Source organism: Pimephales promelas, chromosome 4, assembly GCF_988280905.1.
Source record: "Pimephales promelas chromosome 4, fPimPro1.hap1.1, whole genome shotgun sequence".
Classification (NCBI taxonomy): domain Eukaryota; kingdom Metazoa; phylum Chordata; class Actinopteri; order Cypriniformes; family Leuciscidae; genus Pimephales; species Pimephales promelas.
Window position 1 is genome coordinate 27,167,062 of NC_142772.1, and position 11,903 is coordinate 27,178,964.

The 11,903-nt window shown below is 38.8% G+C and overlaps 1 long non-coding RNA gene across 1 annotated transcript in view; it reads left to right on the plus strand.

Annotated features, from left to right (window-relative positions):
• LOC148981714 (uncharacterized) overlaps positions 1–10,757 on the plus strand; it is a 170,666-nt gene extending 159,909 nt beyond the window's left edge. The window contains exons 2-4 of the long non-coding RNA XR_016168186.1: positions 10,116–10,190; positions 10,305–10,396; positions 10,483–10,757. This is a non-coding gene — a long non-coding RNA (uncharacterized LOC148981714). The remainder of the gene's footprint in view (positions 1–10,115; positions 10,191–10,304; positions 10,397–10,482) is intronic.
• The last annotated feature ends 1,146 nt before the right edge of the window (positions 10,758–11,903 follow it).

Below are 11,903 nucleotides of genomic sequence, written 5' to 3' on the forward strand. Positions count from 1 at the left end.
CGTTTTTTTTTTTTGGGTGAAAAATTAAGTATCCCCAATCTTCTCAAAACTCTGGATTCTGATAGAGGGCCATGAGACTTAGACCTGAGTGCAAAAATGGAGGCTCTAGACCCTTCCAGAGCTGAGATATCGAAACTCAAAAATTCGACCAGAAAAAAAAACGACAGTGTTACCCCTTACGGTTTTTTTTTTTTGGGTGAAAAATTAAGTATCCCCAATCTTCTCAAAACTCTGGATTCTGATAGAGGGCCATGAGACTTAGACCTGAGTGCAAAAATGGAGGCTCTAGACCCTTCCAGAGCTGAGACATCGAAACTCAAAATTTCGACCAGAAAAAAAAAACGACAGTGTTACCCCTTACGTTTTTTTTTTCGGGTGAAAAATTAAGTATCTCCAATCTTCTCAAAACTCTGGATTCTGATAGAGGGCCATGAGACTTAGACCTGAGTGCAAAATGGAGGCTCTAGACCCTTCCAGAGCTGAGATATCGAAACTCAAAATTTCGACCAGAAAAAAAAACGACAGTGTTACCCCTTACGTTTTTTTTGGGGGGGTGAAAAAATTAGGTATCTCCAATCTTCTCAAAACTCTGGATTCTGATAGAGGGCCATGAGACTTAGACCTGGGTGCAAAAATGGAGGCTCTAGACCCTTCCAGAGCTGAGATATCGAAACTCAAAATTTCGACCGGAAAAAAAAACGACAGTGTTACCCCTTACGTTTTTTTTTTTTTGGGTGAAAAATTAAGTATCCCCAATCTTCTCAAAACTCTGGATTCTGATAGAGGGCCATGAGACTTAGACCTGAGTGCAAAAATGGAGGCTCTAGACCCTTCCAGAGCTGAGATATCGAAACTCAAAATTTCGACCAGAAAAAAAAAACGACAGTGTTACCCCTTACGTTTTTTTTGGGGGGGTGAAAAATTAAGTATCTCCAATCTTCTCAAAACTCTGGATTCTGATAGAGGGCCATGAGACTTAGACCTGAGTGCAAAAATGGAGGCTCTAGACCCTTCCAGAGCTGAGAAATCGAAACTCAAAATTTCGACCGGAAAAAAAAACGACAGTGTTACCCCTTACGTTTTTTTTTTTTGGGTGAAAAATTAAGTATCCCCAATCTTCTCAAAACTCTGGATTCTGATAGAGGGCCATGAGACTTAGATCTGAGTGCAAAAATGGAGGCTCTAGACCCTTCCAGAGTTGAGATATCGAAACTCAAAATTTCGACCAGAAAAAAAAAACGACAGTGTTACCCCTTACGTTTTTTTTTTTTGGGTGAAAAATTAAGTATCCCCAATCTTCTCAAAACTCTGGATTCTGATAGAGGGCCATGAGACTTAGACCTGAGTGCAAAAATGGAGGCTCTAGACCCTTCCAGAGCTGAGATTTTGAAACTCAAAGTTTCGACCAGAAAAAAAAACGACAGTGTTACCCCTTACGATTTTTTTTTTGGGAGAAAAAATTAAGTATCCCCAATCTTCTCAAAACTCTGGATTCTGATAGAGGGCCATGAGACTTAGACCTGAGAGCAAAAATGGAGGCTCTAGACCCTTCCAGAGCTGAGATATCGAAACTCAAAATTTCGACCGAAAAAAAAACGACAGTGTTACCCCTTACGTTTTTTTTTTTGGGTGAAAAATTAAGCTACTCCAATCTTCTCAAAACTCTGGATTCTGATAGAGGGTCATGAGACTTAGACCTGAGTGCAAAAATGGAGGCTCTAGACCCTTCCAGAGCTGAGATATTGAAACTCAAAATTCGACCCCAAAAAAAAAACGACAGTGGTACCCCTTTCTTTTTTTCTTTTTTTTCGGGCGAAAAATTAAGTTTCTCCAATCTTCTCAAAACTCTGAATTCTGATAGAGGGCCATGAGACTTAAACCTGAGTGCAAAAATGGAGGCTCTAGACCCTTCCAGAGCTGAGATATCGAAACTCAAAAATTCGACCCGAAAAAAAAACCCGACAGTGGTACCCCTTTCGGTTTTTTTTTCGGGCGAAAAAATTAAGTTTCTCCAATCTTCTCAAAACTCTGGATTCTGATAGAGGGTCATGAGACTTAGACCTGAGTGCAAAAATGGAGGCTCTAGACCCTTCCAGAGCTGAGTTTTTGAAACTCAAAATTTCGACCAGAAAAAAAAAACGACAGTGTTACCCTTACGTTTTTTTGGGGGGGGTGAAAAATTAAGTATCTCCAATCTTCTCAAAACTCTGGATTCTGATAGAGGGCCATGAGACTTAGACCTGAGTGCAAAAATGGAGGCTCTAGACCCTTCCAGAGCTGAGATATCGAAACTCAAAATTTCGACCGGAAAAAAAAACGACAGTGTTACCCCTTACGTTTTTTTTTTTAGGGTGAAAAATTAAGTATCCCCAATCTTCTCAAAACTCTGGATTCTGATAGAGGGCCATGAGACTTAGACCTGAGTGCAAAAATGGAGGCTCTAGACCCTTCCAGAGCTGAGATATCGAAACTCAAAATTTCGACCGGAAAAAAAAACGACAGTGTTACCCCTTACGTTTTTTTTTTTTTGGGTGAAAAATTAAGTATCCCCAATCTTCTCAAAACTCTGGATTCTGATAGAGGGCCATGAGACTTAGACCTGAGTGCAAAAATGGAGGCTCTAGACCCCTCCAGAGCTGAGATATCGAAACTCAAAAATTCGACCAGAAAAAAAAACGACAGTGTTACCCCTTACGGTTTTTTTTTTGGGTGAAAAATTAAGTATCCCCAATCTTCTCAAAACTCTGGATTCTGATAGAGGGCCATGAGACTTAGACCTGAGTGCAAAAATGGAGGCTCTAGACCCTTCCAGAGCTGAGATATCGAAACTCAAAATTTCGACCAGAAAAAAAAAACGACAGTGTTACCCCTTACGTTTTTTTTTTCGGGTGAAAAATTAAGTATCTCCAATCTTCTCAAAACTCTGGATTCTGATAGAGGGCCATGAGACTTAGACCTGAGTGCAAAAATGGAGGCTCTAGACCCTTCCAGAGCTGAGATATCGAAACTCAAAATTTCGACCAGAAAAAAAAACGACAGTGTTACCCCTTACGTTTTTTTTGGGGGGGTGAAAAATTAGGTATCTCCAATCTTCTCAAAACTCTGGATTCTGATAGAGGGCCATGAGACTTAGACCTGGGTGCAAAAATGGAGGCTCTAAACCCTTCCAGAGCTGAGATATCGAAACTCAAAATTTCGACCGGAAAAAAAAACGACAGTGTTACCCCTTACGTTTTTTTTTGGGGTGAAAAATTAAGTATCCCCAATCTTCTCAAAACTCTGGATTCTGATAGAGGGCCATGAGACTTAGACCTGAGTGCAAAAATGGAGGCTCTAGACCATTCCAGAGCTGAGATATCAAAACTCAAAATTTCGACCAGAAAAAAAAAAACGACAGTGTTACCCCTTACGTTTTTTTTGGGGGGGTGAAAAATTAAGTATCTCCAATCTTCTCAAAACTCTGGATTCTGATAGAGGGCCATGAGACTTAGATCTGAGTGCAAAAATGGAGGCTCTAGACCCTTCCAGAGCTGAGATATCGAAACTCAAAATTTCGACCGGAAAAAAAAACGACAGTGTTACCCCTTACGTTTTTTTTTTTGGGTGAAAAATTAAGTATCCCCAATCTTCTCAAAACTCTGGATTCTGATAGAGGGCCATGAGACTTAGATCTGAGTGCAAAAATGGAAGCTCTAGACCCTTCCAGAGCTGAGATATCGAAACTCAAAATTTCGACCAGAAAAAAAAAACGACAGTGTTACCCCTTACGTTTTTTTTTTTTGGGTGAAAAATTAAGTATCCCCAATCTTCTCAAAACTCTGGATTCTGATAGAGGGCCATGAGACTTAGATCTGAGTGCAAAAATGGAGGCTCTAGACCCTTCCAGAGCTGAGATTTTGAAACTCAAAGTTTCGACCAGAAAAAAAAAACGACAGTGTTACCCCTTACGTTTTTTTTTTTTGGGTGAAAAATTAAGTATCCCCAATCTTCTCAAAACTCTGGATTCTGATAGAGGGCCATGAGACTTAGATCTGAGTGCAAAAATGGAGGCTCTAGACCCTTCCAGAGCTGAGATATCGAAACTCAAAATTTCGACCGGAAAAAAAAACGACAGTGTTACCCCTTACGTTTTTTTTTTTTTGGGTGAAAAATTAAGTATCCCCAATCTTCTCAAAACTCTGGATTCTGATAGAGGGCCATGAGACTTAGACCTGAGTGCAAAAATGGAGGCTCTAGACCATTCCAGAGCTGAGATTTTGAAACTCAAAGTTTCGACCAGAAAAAAAAACGACAGTGTTACCGCTTACGATTTTTTTTTTGGGAGAAAAAATTAAGTATCCCCAATCTTCTCAAAACTCTGGATTCTGATAGAGGGCCATGAGACTTAGACCTGAGAGCAAAAATGGAGGCTCTAGACCCTTCCAGAGCTGAGATATCGAAACTCAAAATTTCGACCAAAAAAAAAAAACGACAGTGTTACCCCTTACGTTTTTTTTTTTGGGTGAAAAATTAAGCTACTCCAATCTTCTCAAAACTCTGGATTCTGATAGAGGGCCATGAGACTTAGACCTGAGTGCAAAAATGGAGGCTCTAGACCCTTCCAGAGCTGAGATATTGAAACTCAAAATTCGACCCCAAAAAAAAAACGACAGTGGTACCCCTTTCTTTTTTTCTTTTTTTTCGGGCGAAAAATTACGTTTCTCCAATCTTCTCAAAACTCTGGATTCTGATAGAGGGTCATGAGACTTAGACCTGAGTGCAAAAATGGAGGCTCTAGACCCTTCCAGAGCTGAGATATTGAAACTCAAAAATTCGACCCGAAAAAAAAAAGACAGTGGTACCCCTTTCGGTTTTTTTTTTCGGGCGAAATATTATAAGCTTCTCCAATCTTCTCAAAACTCTGGATTCTGATAGAGGGCCATGAGACTTAGACCTGGGTGCAAAAATGGAGGCTCTAGACCCTTCCAGAGCTGAGATATCGAAACTCAAAATTTCGACCAGAAAAAAAAAACGACAGTGTTACCCCTTACGTTTTTTTTGGGGGGGTGAAAAATTAAGTATCTCCAATCTTCTCAAAACTCTGGATTCTGATAGAGGGCCATGAGACTTAGACCTGAGTGCAAAAATGGAGGCTCTAGACCCTTCCAGAGCTGAGATATCGAAACTCAAAATTTCGACCGGAAAAAAAAACGACAGTGTTACCCCTTACGTTTTTTTTTTTTTGGGTGAAAAATTAAGTATCCCCAATCTTCTCAAAACTCTGGATTCTGATAGAGGGCCATGAGACTTAGACCTGAGTGCAAAAATGGAGGCTCTAGACCCTTCCAGAGCTGAGATATCGAAACTCAAAAATTCGACCAGAAAAAAAAACGACAGTGTTACCCCTTACGGTTTTTTTTTTTGGGTGAAAAATTAAGTATCCCCAATCTTCTCAAAACTCTGGATTCTGATAGAGGGCCATGAGACTTAGACCTGAGTGCAAAAATGGAGGCTCTAGACCCTTCCAGAGCTGAGACATCGAAACTCAAAATTTCGACCAGAAAAAAAAAACGACAGTGTTACCCCTTACGTTTTTTTTTTCGGGTGAAAAATTAAGTATCTCCAATCTTCTCAAAACTCTGGATTCTGATAGAGGGCCATGAGACTTAGACCTGAGTGCAAAATGGAGGCTCTAGACCCTTCCAGAGCTGAGATATCGAAACTCAAAATTTCGACCAGAAAAAAAAACGACAGTGTTACCCCTTACGTTTTTTTTGGGGGGGTGAAAAAATTAGGTATCTCCAATCTTCTCAAAACTCTGGATTCTGATAGAGGGCCATGAGACTTAGACCTGGGTGCAAAAATGGAGGCTCTAGACCCTTCCAGAGCTGAGATATCGAAACTCAAAATTTCGACTGGAAAAAAAACGACAGTGTTACCCCTTACGTTTTTTTTGGGGGGGTGAAAAATTAAGTATCTCCAATCTTCTCAAAACTCTGGATTCTGATAGAGGGCCATGAGACTTAGACCTGAGTGCAAAAATGGAGGCTCTAGACCCTTCCAGAGCTGAGAAATCGAAACTCAAAATTTCGACCGGAAAAAAAAACGACAGTGTTACCCCTTACGTTTTTTTTTTTTTTGGGTGAAAAATTAAGTATCCCCAATCTTCTCAAAACTCTGGATTCTGATAGAGGGCCATGAGACTTAGACCTGAGTGCAAAAATGGAGGCTCTAGACCCTTCCAGAGCTGAGATATCGAAACTCAAAATTTCGACCAGAAAAAAAAAACGACAGTGTTACCCCTTACGTTTTTTTTGGGGGGGTGAAAAATTAAGTATCTCCAATCTTCTCAAAACTCTGGATTCTGATAGAGGGCCATGAGACTTAGACCTGAGTGCAAAAATGGAGGCTCTAGACCCTTCCAGAGCTGAGAAATCGAAACTCAAAATTTCGACCGGAAAAAAAAACGACAGTGTTACCCCTTACGTTTTTTTTTTTTGGGTGAAAAATTAAGTATCCCCAATCTTCTCAAAACTCTGGATTCTGATAGAGGGCCATGAGACTTAGATCTGAGTGCAAAAATGGAGGCTCTAGACCCTTCCAGAGTTGAGATATCGAAACTCAAAATTTCGACCAGAAAAAAAAAACGACAGTGTTACCCCTTACGTTTTTTTTTTTTGGGTGAAAAATTAAGTATCCCCAATCTTCTCAAAACTCTGGATTCTGATAGAGGGCCATGAGACTTAGACCTGAGTGCAAAAATGGAGGCTCTAGACCCTTCCAGAGCTGAGATTTTGAAACTCAAAGTTTCGACCAGAAAAAAAAACGACAGTGTTACCCCTTACGATTTTTTTTTTGGGAGAAAAAATTAAGTATCCCCAATCTTCTCAAAATTCTGGATTCTGATAGAGGGCCATGAGACTTAGACCTGAGAGCAAAAATGGAGGCTCTAGACCCTTCCAGAGCTGAGATATCGAAACTCAAAATTTCGACCGAAAAAAAAAACGACAGTGTTACCCCTTACGTTTTTTTTTTTGGGTGAAAAATTAAGCTACTCCAATCTTCTCAAAACTCTGGATTCTGATAGAGGGTCATGAGACTTAGACCTGAGTGCAAAAATGGAGGCTCTAGACCCTTCCAGAGCTGAGATATTGAAACTCAAAATTCGACCCCCAAAAAAAAACGACAGTGGTACCCCTTTCTTTTTTTCTTTTTTTTCGGGCGAAAAATTAAGTTTCTCCAATCTTCTCAAAACTCTGAATTCTGATAGAGGGCCATGAGACTTAAACCTGAGTGCAAAAATGGAGGCTCTAGACCCTTCCAGAGCTGAGATATCGAAACTCAAAAATTCGACCCGAAAAAAAAAACCGACAGTGGTACCCCTTTCGGTTTTTTTTTCGGGCGAAAAAATTAAGTTTCTCCAATCTTCTCAAAACTCTGGATTCTGATAGAGGGTCATGAGACTTAGACCTGAGTGCAAAAATGGAGGCTCTAGACCCTTCCAGAGCTGAGTTTTTGAAACTCAAAATTTCGACCAGAAAAAAAAACGACAGTGGTACCCCTTTCGGTTTTTTTTTTCGGGCGAAATATTATAAGCTTCTCCAATCTTCTCAAAACTCTGGATTCTGATAGAGGGCCATGAGACTTAGACCTGGGTGCAAAAATGGAGGCTCTAGACCCTTCCAGAGCTGAGATATCGAAACTCAAAATTTCGACCAGAAAAAAAAAACGACAGTGTTACCCCTTACGTTTTTTTGGGGGGGGTGAAAAATTAAGTATCTCCAATCTTCTCAAAACTCTGGATTCTGATAGAGGGCCATGAGACTTAGACCTGAGTGCAAAAATGGAGGCTCTAGACCCTTCCAGAGCTGAGATATCGAAACTCAAAATTTCGACCGGAAAAAAAAACGACAGTGTTACCCCTTACGTTTTTTTTTTTTGGGTGAAAAATTAAGTATCCCCAATCTTCTCAAAACTCTGGATTCTGATAGAGGGCCATGAGACTTAGACCTGAGTGCAAAAATGGAGGCTCTAGACCCTTCCAGAGCTGAGATATCGAAACTCAAAATTTCGACCGGAAAAAAAAACGACAGTGTTACCCCTTACGTTTTTTTTTTTTTGGGTGAAAAATTAAGTATCCCCAATCTTCTCAAAACTCTGGATTCTGATAGAGGGCCATGAGACTTAGATCTGAGTGCAAAAATGGAGGCTCTAGACCCTTCCAGAGCTGAGATATCGAAACTCAAAATTTCGACCAGAAAAAAAAAAACGACAGTGTTACCCCTTACGTTTTTTTTTTTTGGGTGAAAAATTAAGTATCCCCAATCTTCTCAAAACTCTGGATTCTGATAGAGGGCCATGAGACTTAGACCTGAGTGCAAAAATGGAGGCTCTAGACCCTTCCAGGGCTGAGATATCGAAACTCAAAATTTCGACCAGAAAAAAAAACGACAGTGTTACCCCTTACGTTTTTTTTTTTTGGGTGAAAAATTAAGTATCCCCAATCTTCTCAAAACTCTGGATTCTGATAGAGGGCCATGAGACTTAGACCTGAGTGCAAAAATGGAGGCTCTAGACCCTTCCAGAGCTGAGATATCGAAACTCAAAATTTCGACGAGAAAAAAAAACGACAGTGTTCCCCTTTCGTTTTTTTTTTTTTGAGCGAAAAATTAAGTTTCTCCAATCTTCTCAAAACTCTGGATTCTGATAGATGACAATGAGACTTAAACCTGAATGCAAAAATGGAGGCTCTAGACCCTTCCAGAGCTGAGATATCGAAACTCAAAAATTCAACCCGAAAAAAAAACGACAGTGTTACCCCTTACGTTTTTTTTTTTTTTTCGGGCGAAAAATTAAGCTACTCCAATCTTCTCAAAACTCTGGATTCTGATAGAGGGCCATGAGACTTAGACCTGAGTGCAAAAATGGAGGCTCTAGACCCTTACAGAGCTGAGATATTGAAACTCAAAAATTCGACCAGAAAAAAAAACGACAGTGGTACCCCTTTTGTTTGTTTTTTTCGGCCGAAAAATTAAGTTTCTCCAATCTTCTCAAAACTCTGGATTCTGATAGAGGACCATGAGACTTAAACCTGAGTGCAAAAATGGAGGCTCTAGACCCTTCCAGAGCTGAGATATCGAAACTCAAAATTTCGACACGAAAATAAAACGACAGTGGTACCCCTTTCGTTTTTTTTTTTCGGGCGAAAAATTAAGCTTCTCCAATCTTCTCAAAACTCTGGATTCTGATAGAGGGCCATGAGACTTAAACCTGAGTGCAAAAATGGAGGCTCTAGACCCTTCCAGAACTGAGAAATCGAAACTCAAAAATTCGACCCCAAAAAAAAAAAACGACAGTGGTACCCCTTTCGTTTTTTTTTTGGGATCGAAATTTTGAGTTTCTCTGATCTTCTTGAAACTCTGGATTCTGATAGATGGCCATTAGACTTAGACCTGAGTGCAAAAATGGAGGCTTTAGACCCTTCCAGAACTGAGATATGGACATCCCGCATAGCATTTATCCCATTATAAAAATAGTGGTTTATAATGGGATAAATGCTACGTGGGGTCGCAATATCTCTGCTCAGGAAGGGTCTAGAGCATCCATTTTTGCACTCAGGTCTAAGTCTCATGGCCCTCTATCAGAATCCAGAGTTTCAAGAAGATCAGAAAAACTCAAAATTTCGACACCCCCAAAAAAGACGAAAGGGGTAACACTGTCGTTTTTTTTTTGGTTTTTTTTTGGGATCGAAATTTTGAGTTTCTCTGATCTTCTTGTTACGTTTTCCAAAGTGGATTTACATAACCATACATCTGAAATACGCTTATTTAAAATGCCTATTTACATCAGGAAGGAAAATATTGTATAAGTATTGCAGCATATCTAACATAAAAAATACATGAGTGTGCTATTATGTAGGATAATTCACTGTTGTCAACATTGCTTACATTAGACAAATATGTGCTAAATAAACACATCTATAAAGTAACTAAACATGATATGTATTTTATTTGTCCCTTATTGGTGTTGATATATTGAGGAACATTTAAGTTGGATTAAAAGTGAGTTAACGCATCAACCTCAGCAAGTAAATGCAGTGTTTAGCTCGTAATGAGAATCTTGTCTGTATGTTACAGGGACAGAAGAACACGTGTGTGTTTATCCGGTGGAGAGAGGCTCATGATGCTGAATTCTGTCATCAATGGCTCTGAGTGAGTATAGTACAGAAATGGATAACAAGTTGTAGTTTATTTGAATGATTGTAATTTCAAACTGAGAAAATACAACAACATCTTTCTGAGTCTTGATTTCTGCATTTGCTGCAGAGCTTTTGTGGTGGAGCAGGACCTGCAAGGAAAGATGATGGCAGCATTTGTTGGGGGAAAAAAAGGTTTCAGGCATTTTACTCAAATATAAAGTAAGGCTATTTTTAATGCATAAATCAAATGACATTGTGCCGTTAAAATGACTGCTTTTGTTTAATGTTTGTGAGCATTTTTGTAGGATCTGAAAAGTCTGCAGACTGGTGTGAGCCCTGAGGAGCCCAGAGCTGAATCCTGGAAGTGGTGCCATGGATGAGTTCCTCCATCACTCCACCTGCCCTTATTGCCTCAGATTGTGAAGCGCAGCGCAGCAACAAGCTCCGGCACGAAGGCACAGTCCCCTCTGGTGAATCCATCAGAATAAAGCCACAGAATGGGAACCGCTGTGTTGAGGCAGTAGGATGTGGTGTTCAGCGGCTTGTAGTTTGAATAAAGCTTTGTTTCATGTGTTGTTGACTTGTATATGCATTTGCTTATTGTGATGGTTACTTTTATTTGTTCTTTTACTCATTTATTCATGTTTCTTATTGTTGTCAGTATATAAAATTTAACTAATGTATGCAGTAATTCATCGATTGACAATTGATATGTTTCACTGCATTTAGCAATATAAATGTTTTCATGCATAACTGTCATATGACAAAAAAAAATACATTTTGCTTGTTTTATTAAATTATATTTTTAGTATATAAAAAAGTTATATAATTAAGTATTGGTCAGCATTTAATAGTATTATTTTGTTGAAGTTTTGGGGTGGGCTAACAATGCAATTCATTCTGAGGTAATATTAATTTTTAAGGAGTGATACTTACATTTTTTGAGTATAAAATCAACAGTTTTCTCCAAAAGAGATCTTCGAACAGCTGCCCGTCTCCTTTGTGCAGACATTACAAATGCAGAGGAAAACTGTTCTAGGTTGTGCTGTCAAGTTACTGATGTTATGAAGTGTTAGTGCACCTGTCGCTCATATAATTTAAACTTATTACATGCAAGATCATGGAAAGATACTATAGTTTATGTAACAATCATAATGACAAAACAGAAAATATAAAGATCATTGGTTTGTGTACATCATAATATGACATAAAATTATATTTATACACAGGAAAAAAGAACAATAAAAAAAGGCTGAATATCTTCATTATAGTTCTTCATAATACATAAAAAAAGTTGTTAAATGTCTGAGGGATGAAATCAGGTAAATTCATGAAGAAAAATAGGAAAACTTAAAGGAGAAACTTTTTGGGTATAAAATAAAGAAATTAACAACATGATCAAGAGATGATGATTTTGGGGTTTCTAAATAAAAAAAATATCGTTATAAGAATAACACTGTTGGTCACATTAATACGGTTTAAAATATAACAACTTAAATCAACCCTAACTGTATTCACAAAATAAATGGGCAGCTGTTTCTTCAACAATACCACAACAAAATGAGCAAGTTTAATCAATATCAAGATATTTATAGACAGATGAATTAAACGTATCGTTCATATATTATAAGGTGTTGCGCTTGTGATAACGCGTAGGTCACATGATAACGTCAACATGCTAGATGTCTGGTTCGCATTACTCAACGAGATTTGGCTATAAAGTACC